The sequence below is a fragment of the Somniosus microcephalus genome, chromosome 11 (assembly GCF_052327205.1).
Source record: "Somniosus microcephalus isolate GS21.2 chromosome 11, FLI_Smic_1.0, whole genome shotgun sequence".
Taxonomy (NCBI): Eukaryota; Metazoa; Chordata; class Chondrichthyes; order Squaliformes; family Somniosidae; genus Somniosus; species Somniosus microcephalus.
In genome coordinates, this window is record NC_140997.1 from 48,503,742 (window position 1) to 48,521,677 (window position 17,936).

Below are 17,936 nucleotides of genomic sequence, written 5' to 3' on the forward strand. Positions count from 1 at the left end.
CTATCACTTCTCTCGACCTCTCCACGGTCTCTAAATTGTCTGACTGCTTGTCCGACATCCAGTTCTGGATGAGCAGAAATTTTCTCCAATTAAATATTGGAAAGACCGAAGCCATTGTTTTCGGTCCCTGCCACAAACTCCGTTCCCTAGCCACTGACTCCATCCCTCTCCCTAACATCTGTCTGAGGCTGAAACATAGAAACATAGAAGATAGGAGCAGGAGTAAGCCATTCGGTCCCTCGAGCCTGTTCCGCTATTTACTAGGATCATGGCTGATCATCCAAATTCAGTACCCTGTCTCTGCTTTCTGCCCATATCACTTGATCTCTTTAGCCTTAAGAAATATATCTAACTCCTTCTTGAATATATTTAATGAATTGGCCTCAAGTGCCTTTTGTGGTAGAGAATTCCACAGGTTCACCACTCTCTGGGTGAAGAAAATCCTCCTCATCTCAGTCCTAAATGGCTTACCCCTTATCCTTAGACTGTGACCACTGGTTCTGGACTCCCCCGCCTTTGGGAAAATCCGCCCTTCATCTAGTCTGTCTAGTCCTGTTAGAATTTTATAAGTTTCAATGAGATCCCCTCTCATTCTTCTAAACTCTAGCAAATATAAGCCTAATCGACCCAATCTCTCTTCATACGTCATTTCTGCCATCCCAGGTATCAGTCTGGTGAATCTTCGCTGCACTCCCTCCATGGCAAGAACATCCTTCCTCAGATAAGGCGACCAAAACTGCACACAATACTCAAGGTGTGGTCTCACCAAGGCCCTGTACAACTGCAGCAAGACATCCTTGCTCCTGTACTCAAATTCTCTCGCTATAAAGGCCAACATACCATTTGCCTTCTTAATCGCCTGCTGCACCTGCTTGCTTACCTTCAGCGACTGGTGCACAAGGACACCCAGGCCTCATTGCACTTCCCCTTTTCCTAATCTATTGCCATTCAGATAATAATCTGTCTTCCTGTTTTTGCCACCAAAGTGGATAACCTCGCATTTATCCACATTATACTGTATTTGCCATGCATCTGCCCAATCAGCCAACCTGTCCAAATCATACTGGAGCTTCTCTGCATCCTCCTCACAGCACACACACACACCCAGCTTTGTGTCATCTGCAAACTTGGAGATATTACATCTAGTTCCCTCGTCTAGATCATTAATATGTATTGTGAACAGCTGGGGTCCAAGGACCGATCCCTGTGGTACCCCACTAGTCACTGCCTGCCACTCGGAAAAAGACCCGTTTATTACAACTCTTTGCTTCCTGTCTGCCAACCAGTTCTCTATCCAAGACAGTACCTTGCCCCCAATCCCATGTGCTTTAACTTTGCACGCTAATCTCTTATGCGGGTCCTTATCGAAAGCCTTCTGAAAGTCCAAATACACCACATCCACTGGTTCTCCCTTATCTATTCTACCAGTTACATCCTCAAAAAATTCCAGTAGATTAGTCAAGCACGATTTGCCCTTTGTAAATCCATCTTGACTTTGTCCGATCCTGTCACTGTTTTCCAAGTGCTCTGCTATTACATCTTTTATAATGGACTTTAGCATTTTCCCCACTACTGATGTCAGGCTTACTGGTCTATAATTCCCCGTTTTCTCTCTACCACCTTTTTTAAATAGTGGGGTTACATTAGCTATCCTCCAATCCATGGGAAATGTTCCAGACTCTACAGAATTTTGGAAGATGGCCAGCAATGCATCTGACATAAGAAAACTACTAGGCACTTGGTCTGAGTATTAAACAAGGCTTTAATCAACTGTTTTTCAACATGGAGATCTAGTTGTGTCCTTTACTAGTTCCTGTTAAAGAATGTCCTGAGCAAGCTAGGCCCATGCATGAGTATTTATACTCTCCCTGGACAGCGCCAGCAGCAGGCCGTCCAGTATTATTTCATAAGTCATTTCCACATGAATGACAAGATTCATGTCATTCTTCCCGCCTGAAAGATTGGAAGTCCGGCAGCTTCCTTCTCCTGAATTAATCGGACTAAGAATAGACGCAGTCATTTGGATCTCCATTGGAGGCCGGACCGTGTTTTGGTCCCTGGGTCGCTTGTGTCGTACCGGCGGGCTGGCAGCGTCCGTGTCGCCTTGATCGACCTGAGGGAGACTGGGAAAATCGTGGCTCTGGGTGCGGGCTCCCACCGGCGCAGAGCTGGCTTCACTCTGCTCAGTAGTCGATGACTGACCAGCATCCTGGCTTTGGATGGCCATCCTGCAGGGAACGCTCTGTTCCCCGGGTTGATCCGGCGGAATAGCTGGTAGATCCTTTGATGTCCCGGGTAGGGCGTCATCCTTAGAGGAGCGCAGGGTATCGGGGTCATTAATATGGATCCCACTATCAATTGGGTCCGTGGGATCGGTTGGGCAGGGAGCCAGATCCCGAAGTGACACTGTGGATTCCCGGCCATCAGGGTACCGCACGTATGCGTAAGTGGGATTGACATCCATCAGTTCCACTTCATCGATGAAGGGATCACTCTTAGATGATCGGACGAATCTTCGGAGCAGCATGGGGCCAGGAGCTGCCAACCATGACAGTAGGGACGTCCCATGAGTGGAGCGACACTAGAACCCGAAGAATCGTTCATGAGGAGTAGCGTTGGTGGATGTAGAAAGAAGAGACCTGATGCAATGCAACGCGTCAGGGAGCATAGTTTCCTACTGCTGGTCTGATAGGTTGTGTGACCTCAGTGCAAGACGAACAGCGTTCCAAACGGTGGCATTGTATCTCTCAACCTGTCCGTTTCCAATAGGATGATATGGTGTCGTTTTACTTGTGGCGATTCCCCGTTGGGAAAGATAACTTTTGAGTTCGCTTGACATGAAGGAGGGACCCCGATCAGAGTGGATGAAATTGGCCGTACCACAAAGGAAAAAGACCTGATCGAGGCATTTGATCACTGTGGAAGTAAGCCTATTGGGACAGGGGAAAGCAAAGGGAAAGCATGAATATTCATCCACCATAGTAAGCAAGTAGGTGTTTCGCGTTGAGGAAGGGAATGGCCCTTTAAAGTCAATGCTGAGTCGCTGTATAGGCTGTGTAGCGTGTATGAGCGAGCCAACCGACGGATGGAAGAATTGCGGTTTTAATTCTGCGCAAATTCTACAAGTGGAGCATGTTCTTTTCACGACTTCCATAGAAAATGGGAGATTTTTAGATTGCACAAAGTGCAACATACGGGTAATGCCAGGATGGCATAAGTCAGTATGAAGATCCGCAAGAGTCGAAGTTGACATGGAAGAGCAGAATGCACGCGTGAGGCAATCTGGGGCCACATTCTCTTTGCCGGGTCGATAATGTATGATGTAGCCAAAGGTGGCCAATTCCATCCTCCAGAGCTGGATTTTGTTATTCTTGGTCTTAGTGCATTTCCGGTTATCCAGCATAAAGGCCACAGAGCGCTAATCAGTTATGAGCGTGAAATGGCGACGAGCAAGAAAATGACTCCATTTACGTACTGCTTCGATGATAGCCATAGCCTCCTTCTCGACAGGAGGAAAATGGAGCTTGCTACCCTGCAAAGTTCTGGACAGAAATGCAATGGGTCGACCACCTTGATTCAAGGTAGCTGAGATCGCCACCTCCGATGCATCACACTCGACCACGAAAGGGAGATTTTCAACAATTGACCGAAGCGTGGCTTTTTCCAGTTGTTGCTTGAGGAGGTTGAAAGCTGAAATAGCCATTGCCCCCAATGGAAATGACTTCGCGTGAAGCAGGGGATCTTGTTGGAAAAGTGGGGTATCCACTTCGCATAATAGGCGAACATACCGAGGGCTCGACGAAGAGAGCCGAGATTCGTAGGAGGAGGGAGCTCCGCAGCGGACGACGTCGCTCCGGATCCGGTTTGATGACACCATTGCCCACCCAGAATCCAAGGCTGTTGACTGATGGAAATAACAATAGAAAATGCTGGAAAAGCTCAGCAGGCCAGATGGTACTGATTTCACGGATTTGGACTCATTTAAGGTTAAGTTGCGATGACAGAGAACGTCAACAAATTTCTGGAGTTCGGCATCGTGCTCCTTCTGGTCATGACCAGCAATGGTGATATTATCCAGATATGGATAAGTGTCCATTAAGTTCTCCTGTTTGACTAGCCTGTCCATTGCCCGTTGAAAGACGGCCACCCCATTGGTGACCCCAAACGGAAGCCGACAAAACTGGTAAAGCCGACCGTTGGCCTCAAAGGCCATATACTTCTTGTCAGAGTCCTTTAACGGCACTTAATGATATGCACTCTTTAAATCAAAAGTTGAAAATACCCTGTAGTTGGCAAGGTTATTGACCATGTCATCGATGTGTGGTAGTGGGTAGGCATCCAGGTCAGTATACTGGTTAACAGTTTGCGAGCAATTGATGCAAAGACATTTTTTGTGTTGCTTCAGAGAACTTGAGCCCGCCAGGAAGATAAACATGGCTCAATGATGCCATCCGCTAGAAGGCGAGAGATCTCTGCCTCAATAAAGGATAGATCATCTTGACTGAAACGTCGTGATTTAGTGACTATGGGCTTACATCGGGGGGAAGGATTGGCAAACAAGGAGGGCTTGTCGAGTGAAGCCGCCGAAAGCGCACAATACGGTACTTTGGAAATAGTAAGCTCCGGCTTTGACTCTCCAAACTCGAAAGTGAGTCTTTTGTGTTGCTTCTGGAAATCCTGTCCCAGGAGCACATCACTGCCTAGGTTTTTGAGCACCCCAAGCCGGGTGGAAAAATAAGTGCGGCCATTGAGAATAAGGTCGACAAGACAAAAGCCGGAAGAGTTGGTGGTCAGTGTCGTCAGAGCCATTGCAATTTCCCTGTCCGAGGGGTAAATACGCAGTTTTAACTTACTGACAGCCCGCTCACTGATGAAGCTGTCAGAGCTACATGAGTAAATTAATGCACTCAAAATCTGTCCATTGACCGAAACCCTCGTGGCTGCATGGGACAGGCTTTGGGGAAAAACAGCTGTAACACTAGTAGTGGCTCTTGGGGGAGGAGCAGTTTTATAGATAGCAGCTGTAATACTAGTAGTGGCTCTTAGGGGAGGAGAAGTTTTATAGATAGCAGCTGTAACACGAGTAGTGGCTCTTGGGGGAGGAGCAGTTTTATAGATAGCAGCTGTAACCCTAGGAGAGGCTCTTGACTGACATACTTTAGAAAAGTGACTTCTCTTACTGAAATGATTGTAGGTTGCATTACGAGCAGGACAAAATTTCCTGTAGTGAAATGCAACTCCACAGAAGAAACACTTCTTTTTAGATTGCCAAGATGCCGCAAGGCTAGGGTCATCATCAGCTAGGATAGAGTCATCATCAGTGAGGGCTTCCACCTGAGACTTATCAGAGGAGTCACTAAAAGTGATAGCAGCAGTCCGTGCACGTGGTAAAAGATAGGCATCTGCATTTTTTTTTGCTAAGTCCAGAGAATATGCCTGGTCATAAGCAGCTTGTAACTCAAGGGTTTTATTCTCCAACAGACGCTGGCTTATGAAGGGAGATGCAATTCTATTAATAAAAGAATCACAAATTAATTCCTCCTGGTACTGCTCAGCTGAGACAGCTTTGGGATTACAATCTTTGCTGAGCCTGCAAAGCTTTTGAAGGAATTCGTCAAGTGATACCCCAGGTTGTTGTCGAGTTGTGGCCAGTAAGTGCCGAGCAAACATTTTGTTTGGGGCCTTAACATATAGTTGCTGTAGTATTTGGATAGCGGAGTCATAGTTTACACAGTCTTCGATATAGTCAAACACATGAGGAGATACATAATTGGCAAGCATTTGTAAATTATCAGGAACATTCTCACTACATTCCTCAAGAAAGTTGCTAAAGGTACGATACCAGTGTTTCCATACCTTAGCAGTTGTAGGTGAATTCGGGTCCAGGTCGAGACGGGCGGGTCTGAGTAGTTTCTCCATGATGGATTGATTACTACGTTCGCATTCCCTTCTACAGTTTGAATCGTAGCTGTCTGTTCCCAAATCACTCAGAGCGTGGAGCGGGCTGCAGTTGATTAAATTGACGTAAGAAAACTACTAGGCACATGGTCAGCGGCAGCGGCGGCGGCGGGAAACACGAGCAGTGAGGCTTTAAAAGGCCCCCAGAGACCAGGTAGGCCTCAGAATGTCAGCGGCAGTGGCAGCGGCGGGAAACACGAGCGGCGTGGCTTTAAAAGGCCCCCAGAGACCAGGTAGGCCTCAGAGCATCAGCGGCAGCGGCGGTGGTGGGAAACGCAAGCGGCGAGGCTTTAAATGGCCCCAGAGACCAGGTAGGCCTCACAGCAGCAGCGGCGGCGGCAGGAAACGCAAGCGGCGAGGCTATAAAAGCCCCCAGAGACCAGGTAGGCCTCACAGCGGCAGCAGCGGCGGCGGGAAACATGAGCGGCGTGGCTATAAAAGGCCCCCAGAGACCAGGTAGGCCTCACAGCAGCAGCGGCGGGAAACGCGGGCGGCGAGGCTTTAAATGACCCCAGAGACCAGGTAGGCCTCACAGCGGCGGCGGCGGCGGCAGCGGTGGGAAACGCGAGCGGCGAGGCTATAAAAGGCCCCCAGAGACCAGGTAGGCCTCGCAGTGGCGGCCGCGGGAAATGCGAGCGGCGAGGCTATAAAAGCCCCCAGAGATTCAGGTAGGCTTACTAATCTCCAATCTCAGAGAGGGAGAGAAGTAAAAAGTAATCGAAGTGTGACGTCACCAGAAAGCAGGTAAGTGATTGGTTGGTGAGTATTTCTTTCTTTTTTAAACTTAAACTCTGTGGTTTATAGTTTCTAAAGTCCCTGTGGTGTAGCGGGGACTGTTGGTAAACCAGGGCCCTAAAATACATCATTTATCTGTAGTGTAATTGGTGGGATTGATTTGATTTAATTTAATTTCAATTAATTAAAGGGTAAGTCATGGCAGGACAGCCCGGTGCCGTGGTATGCTCCTCCTGCGCTATATGGAAACTCAGGGACACCTCCTGTGTCCCTGACAACTACGTGTGCAGGAAGTGTGTCCAGCTGCAGCTACTGGCAGACCGCATTGCGGTGCTGGAGCAGCGATTGGATACATACTGGACCATTCGTGATGCTGAGGACATCATGAATAGCACGTTTAATCAGTTGATCACACCGCAAATAAAGGTGGCACAGGCAAAAAGGGAATGGTTGACAAACAGGCAGAGTACTAGGCACAGGCAGGTAGTGCAGGGGTCACCTGTGGGCATCCCCCTCTCAAACAGATATACTGCTTTGGATACTGATGGGGGGGATGGCTTACAAGGGGAAGGCAGCAGCAGCCAACTTCCTGGCACTAGGGGTGGCTCTGCTGCACAGGATGGGAGGAAAAAGAGGGGAAGAGCTATAGTAATAGGGGATTCTATTGTAAGGGGAATAGATAGGCGTTTCTGCGGCCGCAAACGAGACTCCAGGATGGTGCGTTGCCTCCCTGGTGCAAGGGTCAAGGATGTCTCAGAGTGGCTGCAGGGCATTCTGGAGGGGGAGGGTGAACAGCCAGTTGTCGTGGTGCATATAGGTACCAACGACATAGGTAAAAAATGGGATGAGGTCCTAAAAGCTGAATATAGGGAGTTAGGAGGTAAATTAAAAAACAGGACCTCAAAGGTAGTAATCTCAGGATTGCTACCAGTGCCACGTGCTAGTCAGAGTAGAAATAGAAGGATATTTCAGATGAATACGTGGCTAGAAGAATGGTCCCAGGGGGAGGGATTCAAATTCCTGGGACATTGGAACCGGTTCTGGGGGAGGTGGGACCAGTTCAAACCGGACAGTTTGCACCTGGGCAGGGCCGGGACCGATGTCCTAGGGGGAGTGTTTGCTGGTGCTCTGGGGGAGGGTTTAAACTAAAATGGCAGGGTGTTGGGAACCTGAGCGGGGAAACAGAGGAAAGGGAAACAAGGATAAAAGCAAAAGACAGGAAGGAGAAAAATGAAAGTGACAGGCAGAGAAATCAAGGGTTTAAATCAAACATGGCCACAGTAAATAATAATTCTAAAAGATCTAAGAGCGTTAAAAAAACAAGCCTGAAGGCTTTGGCCTAGAAATTCATTATAGCCACTTTTGGGGCGGTAAAGTCGGGCGGCCGCTAAAGTTTGCGCACGGCGCAAAGTCGAGGCCACTTCGCCGATATTCAGTTGCATTGCCCTAAGAGGTTGCTGCTGCGCTAAAACAGGCGATGCACGACTATCATTAGGCGCTAAGCCGGCAGCCCGGGGCGCTAACACCGGAAGTTGGGCGCAGGGCAGGTGCGGCGAGCTGCTGATTGCCAGCAGACACTCTGGCTCCGGTGAGCTCTTAAAGGGGGAGGGTGGATTTGTTTTTTTGGCAGGCCGAGACTAGTGTATTTGTGTTTTTGGGGAGGGCTTCTCTCCATCACTTTGTTGTTGTTGTTGTTGTTCCTCCTCCTCCTCCTCCTCCTCCCAAAGAAGGAGTGTTGCAAAACGGCTGCCTTTTCTACTGCAGGAGTGCCCTTTAATTTGCTCTCCCCGCGGCCCGCCTCGGCTGTGTACCATTCCACTTCACAGTCGTTCGGGCCGCCAGGCGCACAATGGGGCGGTGCGAGTGAAGTTCCGGTTCCGGGCGCGCAAAGGGCGTTGCACGACGAAATGACGTCATGATCTGCGCGCACAGATGAGCGCGCGCAATGACTTTGCGCCGGTGCTAAATGTCTACTGAAGTTGGGGCGAGGCGCAGATCGCGCTGCGCCCGGGCGCTAAGCGCCTAGCGCTCGAGATCTACTCCTCCTAAAGCGCTAATGGCTGGCGCAGCCAACTGAATTTCTAAGCATTTGTGTCTTAATGCGAGGAGCATTCGTAATAAGGTGGATGAATTAGCTGCGCAAATAGAGGTAAACGAATATGATATGATTGGGATTACGGAAACATGGCTCCAGGGTGGCCAAGGCTGGGAACTCAACATCCAGGGGTATTCAATATTCAGGAAAGATAGGCAGATAGGAAAAGGAGGTGGTGTAGCATTGCTGGTTAAAGAGGGGATTAACACAATTGAAAGGAAGGATATTAGCTCTGAAAGTGTGGAATCTGTATGGGTAGAGCTGAGAAATACCAAGGGGGAGAAAACGTAAGTGGGAGTGCTATATAGACCGCCAAAAAGTAATGCGGAGTTCGGGAATGGCATTAAACAGGAAATTAGAGAAGCGTGCAATAAGGGCACAGCAGTTATCATGGGTGACTTTAATCTACATATAGATTGGGCTAACCAAATTAGTAACAATACTATGGAGGAGGAATTCCTGGAGTGTATACGGGACGGTTTCCAGGACCAATATGTCGAGGAACCAACTCGAGATCAGGCCATCTTAGACTGGGTATTATGTAATGAGAAAGGATTAATTAGCAATCTTGTGCGAGGCCCCTTGGGTCGGAGCGATCATAATATGATAGAATTCTTCATTAAGATGGAGAGTGAAATATTTGACTCAGAGACTAGGGTCCTGAATTTAAATAAAGGAGACGACGATGGTATGAGCTGCGAGTTGGGTAAGATTGTTTGGGGAATGTCACTCAAAGGGTTTACGGTGGATGGGCAATGGCAAACATTCAAAGATCGCATGGATGAACTACAGAATTTGTTCATCTCAGTTTGGCATAAAAATAAAACAAAAAAGGTGACTCAACCGTGGCTAACAAGGGAAATTAGGGATAGCATAAGATCCAAGGAGAGGACATATAAATTGGCCAGAAAAAGCAGTAAACCTGAGGATTGGGAGCAGTTTAGGATCCAACAAAGGAGGACAAGGGGATTAATAAAGAGGGGGAAAATAAAGTATGAGAGTAAGCTTGCAGAGAACATAAAAACTGACTGTAAAAGCTATTATAGATATGTGAAGAGAAAAAGATTGGCGAAGTCAAGCGTAGGTCCCTTGCAGTCAGAATCAGGGGAATTTATAATGGGGAACAAAGAAATGGCAGACCTATTAAATACATACTTTGGTTCTGTCTTCACAAAGGAGGACACAAATAACCTCCCAAAGATGTTGGGGAACATAGGGTCTAATGAAAGGGAGGAACTGATAGAAATCAGTATTTGTAAGGAAATGGTGTTAGGGAAATTGATGGGCTTGAGGGCCGATAAATCCCCAGGGCCTGATAATCTGCATCCTAGGGTACTTAAGGAAGTGGCCTTAGAAATAGTAGATGCATTGCTGGTCATCTTCCAAAATTCGATAGACTCTGGAACAGTACCCATGGATTGGCGGTTAGCTAATGTTACCCCACTGTTCAAAAAGGGTGGTCGAGAGAAAACGCTGAATTACAGACCGGTAAGCCTGACATCGGTAGTGGGGAAAATGCTAGAGTCCATTATAAAGGATGTAATAGCAGAGCACTTGGAAAAAAGTGACCAGATCGGACAAAGTCAACATGGCTTAACAAAAGGTAAATCGTGCTTGACTAATCTACTGGAATTTTTTGAGGATGTAACTGGTAAAATAGATAAGGGAGAACCAGTGGCTGTGGTGTATTTGGATTTTCAAAAGGCTTTCGATAAGATCCCGCATAAGAGATTAGCGTGTAAAATTAAGGCACATGGGATTGGGGGCAAGGTATTGACTTGGATAGAGAACTGGTTGGCAGACAGAAAGCAAAGAGTTGGAATAAACGGCTCTTTTTCCAAGTGGCAGGCAGTGACAAGTGGGGTACCGCAGGGATCGGTCCTTGGACGCCAGCTATTCACAATATTTATTAATGATCTGGACGAGGGAACTAGATGTAATATCTCCAAGTTTGCAAATGACACAAAGCTGGGTGGGCGTGTGTGCTGTGAGGATGATGCCGAGAAACTCCAATCTGATTTGGACAGGTTGGGTGATTGGGTAGAAGCATGGCAGATGTAATATAACATGGATAAATGTGAGGTTATCCACTTTGGTGTCAAAAACAGGAAGGCAGATTATTATCTAAATGGCAATAGATTGGGGGAAGGGGAAGTGCAACGAGACCTGGGAGTCCTTGTGCACTAGTCGCTGAAAGTAAGCATGCAGATGCAGCAGGTGGTTAAGAAGGCAAATGGTATGTTGGCCTTCGTAGTGAGAGGGTATGAGTAAAGGAACAACGATGTCTTGCTGCAGTTGTACAGGGTATTGGTGAGGCCACATCTTGAGTATTGTGTGCAGTTTTTGTCGCCTTATCTGAGGAAGGATTTTCTTGCCATGGAAGGAGTGCAGCGAAGATTCACCAGGCTGATACCTGGGATGGCAGGAATGACGTATGACGAGAGATTGGGTCAATTGGGCTTTTACGCACTGGAGTTTAGAAGAATGAGAGGGGATCTCATTGAAACTTATAAAATTCTAACAGGACTGGACAGACTAGATGCTGGAAGGATGTTCCCGATGGTCGGGGAGTCCAGAACCAGGGGTCACAGTCTAAGGATAAGGGGTAAGCCATTTAGGACAGAGATGAGGAGGAATTTCTTCACCAGAAAGTGGTGAACCTGTGGAATTCTCTGCCAAAGAAGGCAGTAGAGGCCAATTCATTAAATATATTCAAGAAGGAGTTGGATATATTTCTTAAGGCTAAAGGGATCAAGGGATATGGGGAGAAAGCAGGGACAGGGTACTGAATTTGGATGATCAGCCATGATCTCATAAAATGGCAGAGCAGGTTCGAGGGGCTGAATGGCCTACTCCTGCTCCTATCTTCTATGTTTCTATGTTAATAGATTCAATTACTAGTTCCTGTTAAAGAATTTCCTGAGCAAGCTGGGCCCATGCCGGAGTATTTATACTCTCCCTGGACAGTGCCAGCAGCAGACCACCCAGTATTATTTCACAAGTCATTGCCACATGAATGACAAAATTCATGTCAGCATCTATTATTTCTAGCGCCACTTCCTTAAGTACCCTAGGATGTACATTATCAGGCCCTGGGGATTTATCAGCCTTCAATCCCGTCAATTTCCCTAACACCATTTCCCTACAAATACTGATTTCATTCAATTCCTCCCTCTCATTAGAACCTATGTTCCCCGACATCTCTGGGAGGTTATTTGTGTCCTCCTTTGTGAAGACAGAACCAAAGTATGTATTTAATTGGTCTGCCATTTCTTTGTTCCCCATTATAAATTCCCCTGATTCTGACTGCAAGGGACCTACGCTTGACTTCACCAATCTTTTTCTCTTCCCATATCTACAGAAGCTTTTACAGTCAGTTTTTATGTTCCAGTGCAAGCTTACTCTCATACTCTATTTCCCCCCTCTTAATTAATCCCTTTCTCCTCCTTTGCTGAATCCTAATCTGCTCCCAATCCTCAGGTTTGCGGCTTTTTCTGGTCAAATTATATGTCCTATCCTTCGATCTTATGCTATCCCTAATTTCCCTTGTTAGCCACGGTTGGGTCAACATTTTTGTTTTATTGTTATGCCAAACAGGGATGAACAAATACTGTAGTTCATCCATAAGAACATAAGAACATAAGAAATAGGAGCAGGAGTAGGCCAATCGGCCCCTCGAGCCTGCTCCGCCATTCAATAAGATCATGGCTGATCTGATCCTAACCGCCAATCTACTGTCACAGAACCATCTCCTGAATCGAACAGAATTAGACACACGAAATAGGAGCAGGATCAGGCTACACGGCCCCTGGGCCCGCTCCGCTACCCACAGGGCCATGTCCGATCCGAACCTAGACTCATGTCCAAATTCCTGCCCGCTCCCCGTAACCCTTAATTCCCTTTACTTCTAGGAAACTGTCTATTTCTGTTTTAAATTTATGTAATGATGTAGCTTCTACAGCTTTTTGGGGCAGCATATTCCATGGACCTACCACCCTCTGAGTGAAGTAGTTCCTCCTCATCTCAGTTTTGAAAGAGCAGCCCCTTATTCTAAGACTATGCCCCCTAGTTCTAGTTTCACGCATCATCGGGAACATCCTCCCCGCATCCACCCGATCCAACCCCTTCACAATCTTATATGTTTCAATAAGATCGCCTCTCATTCTTCTGAACTCCAATGAGTAGAGTCCCAATCTACTCAACCTCTCCTCATATGTCCATCCTCTCATCCCCGGGATTAACCGAGTGAACCTTCTTTGTACTGACTCGAGAGCAAGTATGTCTTTTCTTAAGTATGGACACCAAAACTGTATGCAGTATTCCAGGTACGGTTTTACCAATACCTTGTACAAATGAAGCAATACCTCCCTATTTTTATATTCTATCCCCCTAGCAATGAAAGCCAACATTCCATTGGCCTTCTTAATCACTTGCTGCGCCTGCATACTTGAGTTTCGTGCACCAGGACCCTCAGATCCCTTTGTACTTCAGTACTTTCCAGTTTCTTGCCATTAAGATAATAACTTGCTCTATGATTTTTCCTGCCAAAGTGCATAACCTCACACTTTCCAGTATTGTATTCCATCTGCCAAATCTCTGCCCACTTACTTAGCCTGTCTATGTCCCCTTGCAGGTTTTTTATGTCCTCCTCACTCACTACTTTCCCTCCCATCTTAGTATCATCTGCAAACTTTGATATGTTACACTCGGTCCGCTCCTCCAAATCGTTAATATAGATTGTAAAGAGTTGGGGAGCCAGCACTGACCCCTGCGGAACACCACTAGTTACTGATTGCCAGTCTGAGAATGAACCATTTATCCCAACTCTCTGCCTTCTGTTAGATAGCCAATCCTCTATCCATGCCAGAATATTACCCCCAATCCCATGATTTTTTATCTTAAGCAATAATCTTTTGTGTGGCACCTTGTCAAATGCCTTTTGGAAGTCTAAATACACTACATCCACTGGTTCCCCTTTATCCACCCTATATGTTACTTCCTCAAAGAACTCCAGCAAATTTGTCAAACATGACTTCCCCTTCATAAAACCATGCTGACTTTGTCCTATTAAATTATGATTATCCGAATGTCCTGTTACTGTCTCCTTAATAATGGACTCCAAAATTTTACCTACCACAGATGTTAGGCTAACCGGTCTATAGTTTCCAGCCTTCTGTCTACTGCCCTTTTTAAATAAGGGTGTTACATTAGCAGTTTTCCAGTCTGCCGGGACCTTTGCTGAGCCCAGGGAGTTTTGGAAAATTATTACCAATGCATCCACAATCCCTACCGTCACTTCCCTCAAGACTGTAGGATGTAAGCCATCAGGTCCAGGTGATTTATCTGCCTTGAGTCCCATTATTTTACCAAGTGCCACTTCCTTAGTGATTTTGATCGTGTTTCGCTCCTCCCCCCCTATAGCCCCCTATTTGTCCAGTCTTGGGATATTCTTAGTGTCCTCTATGTAAAGACTGATACAAAATATTCATTCAGTGTTTTTGCCATCTCCATATTTCCCACCATTAATTTCCCAGTCTCATCCTCTAAGGGACCAACATTTACTTTAGCCACCCTTTTTCTTTTTATATAACTACTAGCTGGGGAGCCCCGCATTGCGAGGGCAATTTTGGGGCGCTTGGTCTCCCTGCCCCTGTGTGTCCCCCCTCTCCCTGTCATGTCCTCTCCCTGTCCTATCCCCTCTCTCCCTCCCCTCCTCTCCCTCCCGTCCCCTCCTCTCCCTCCCGTCCCCTCCTCTCCCTCCCTCCCGTCCCCTCCTCTCCCTCCCTCCCCTCCCCTGTCTCCCTCCCTCCCCTCCCTCCCCTCCCCTGTCTCCCTCCCTCCCCTCCCCCACCCCTACCCTCCCCTCCCCCCCACTCCCCTCTATCCCTCTCTCCCCTCCCCCTCCCCCACACCTACCCTCCCCTCCCCCCCCACTCCCCCTTCCCTTTCTTAATCAATCTTTTTGTTATTTTTTGCTGTCTTTTAAAGTTTTCCCAATCCTCTATCCTCCCACTAGATTTGGCTACCTTATATGCCCTTGTTTTTAGTCAAATACTATCCTTAATGTCTTTACTTAGCCACGGATGGCTGTCTTTTCTTTTACACCCTTTTCTTCTCAGTGGGATATATATTTTTTGGAAGTTGTAAAATAACTCCTTAAATGTACACCACTGATCATGTATCGTCTTACCCTTTAATCTATTTTCCCAATCCACTCTACTCAATTCCGCTCTCATACCTTCATAGTCTCCTTTATTCAAGCTTAGCACGCTTGTTTGAGATCCAACCTTCTCACCTTCTAATTGAATATGGAATTCAACCATGTTATGGTCACTCACTCCAAGGGGATCCTATACTAGGACATTTTTAATTAATCCTGTCTCATTACACAGGACCAGATCTAAGGTTGCTTGCCCCCTGGTCGATTCAGTTACATACTGCTCAAGAAACCCATCCCTAATACACTCAATGAACGCATCCTCAAGGCAGCCCTGCCCAATTTGATTTGTCCAATTAATATGATAGTTAAAATCCCCCATAATTATAGATGTTCCCTTATTACAAGCCTCAACTATTTCCTGATTGATACTCCGTCCAACAGAGTTGCAACTGTTCGAAGGCCTATAGACTACGCCCACTGGTGTTTTTTTCCCCTTATTATTCCTTACCTCCACCCAAACTGTTTCATTGTCCTGATCTTTTGGCCCAATATCTGTATTACAGTGATTCCTTCCTTTATTAACATAGCCACCCCACCTCCCCTTCCTTCCTGCCTGCCCTTCCTGATCGTTAAATAACCTGGTATGTTTAATTCCCAGGCATTGTCACCCGGCAGCCATGTTTCTGTAATGGCCATGTGATCTTTAAATGTTTGCCATTGCCTATCCACCGTCAACCCTTTAAGTAACATTCCCCAATCCATCCTAGCCAACTCACGCCTCATACCATCGTAGTTTCCTTTATTTAAATTCAGGACCCTAGTCTCTGAGTCAAATACTTCACTGTCCAGCTTAATGAAGAATTCTATCCTATTATGATCACTCCTCCCCAAGGGGCCTCGCACAACAAGATTGCTAATTAATCCTTCCTCATTACATAAAACCCAGTCTAAGATGGCCTGATTTTGAGTTGGTTCCTCGACATATTGGTCCTGGAAACCATCCCGTATACTCTCTAGCAATTCCTCCTCCATAGTATTGTTACTAATTTGGCTAGCCCAATCTATATGTAGATTAAAGTCACCCATGATAACTGCTGTGCCCTTTTTGCACGCATCTCTAATTTCCCGTTTAATGCCATCCCCAACCTCAGCATTACTGTTTGGGGGTCTGTATACAACTCCCACTAATGTTTTCTGCCCCTTGGTATTTCTCAGCTCTGTCCATACAGATTCCACATCATCAGAGCTAATATCCTTCCTTACTGTTGTGTTAGTCTCCTCTTTAACCAACAATGCTATCCCACCTCCTTTTCCTTTTTTCCTGTCCTTCCTGAATATTGAATACCCCTGAATGTTGAATTCCCAGCCTTGCTCACCCTGGAGCCATGTCTCCATAATCCCAAATATATCATATCCATTTACCTCTATTTACACAGCTAATTCATCCACCTTATTATGAATGCTCCTCGCATTAAGACACAAAGCCTTCAGGCTTGATTTTTTAACACTCTTAGTCCTTTTAAAATTATTATTTACTGTGGCCCTGTTTGATTTACACACTTGATTTCTCTGCCTTCCACTTTTGCTTTTCTCCTTCCTGTCTTTTGTTTCTATCCTTGCCTCCCTTTCCTCTGTCTCCCTGCACAGGTTCCCAACCCCTTGCCATTTTAGTTTAAACCCTCCCCAACAGCACTTGCAAATACTCCCCCTAGGACGTCAGTTCTGGTCCTGCCCAGGTGCAAACTGTCCAGTTTGTACTGATCCCACCTCCCCCAGAACCGGTTCCAATGTCCCTGGAATTTGAATCCCCCCCCTTGCACCATTCCTCTAGCCATGTATTCGCCTGAAATGTCCTTCTATTTCTATTCTGACTAGCACATGGCACTGGTAGCAATCCTGAGATTACTACCTTTGAGGTCCTGTTTTTTAATTTACCTCCTAACTCCCTATATTCAACTTTTAGGACCTCATCACATTTTTTACCTGTATCGTTGGTACCTATATGCAGCACAACAACTGGCTGTTCACCCTCCCCCTCCAGAATGCCCTGCAGCCGCCCCGAGACATCCTTGACCCTTGCACCAGGGAGGCAACATACCATCTGTTCGCAAGCTTGGTGTCATATTTGATCCTGAAATGAACTTCCGACCACATATCCACAGCATAACTAAGAACATCTATTTCCACCTCCATAACATGGCCTGTCTCCGCCCTTGCCTCAGCTCAGCCGCTGCTGAAACCCTCATCCATGCCTTTGTAACCTCTAGACTTGACTATTCCAACACACTCCTGGCTGGCCTTCCACATTCTGCCCTATGTAAACTTGAGGTCATCCAAAACACGGCTGCCCGTGTCCTAACTCGCTTTTCAAAATTCTCATCCTTGTTTTCAAATCCCTCCATGGCCTCGCCACTCCCTTGCTCTGTAATCTCCTTCAGCCCCACAGCCCCCCGAGATATCTGCGCTCCTCTAATTCTGGCCTCTTTACCATCCCTGATTATAATTGCTCAACCTTTGGTGGCTGTGCCTTCTGTTGCCTAGGCCCTAAGCTCTGGAATTCCCTGCCTAAACCTCTCCGCCTTGCTACCTCTCTTTCCTCCTTTAAGACACTCCTTAAAACCTACCTCTTAGACCAAGCTTTTGGTCACCTGTCCTAATTTCTCCTTATGTGGCTCGGTATCAAATTATTGTCTTTTAATACTCCTGTGAAATGCCTTGGGATGTTTTACTACGTTAAAGGTGGTATATAAATACAAGTTGTTGTTGTTGAGTCATTGGCCATGTGAGCGTAAACTTGACATACAAATTCATAGACTGGCATGGACATTAACTGTTCCTTTATCTACAGAGTACTTTTACAACTGCTGCAGAATAGTTTATAATTATTATACAGTAACTTCTTAATCAAGTGTAATTTTTTAACTTCTTTCGTGAGGTATGGGCGCCACTAGCAAGGCCGTCATTTATTGCCCAGCGCTAGTTGCCCTT

The 17,936-nt window shown here is 46.5% G+C and overlaps 1 pseudogene; it reads left to right on the top strand.

Moving 5' to 3' along the window:
* The first annotated feature begins 7,843 nt into the window (after nt 1-7,843).
* LOC147110552 (uncharacterized) lies at nt 7,844-9,654 on the top strand (annotated as a pseudogene).
* The last annotated feature ends 8,282 nt before the right edge of the window (nt 9,655-17,936 follow it).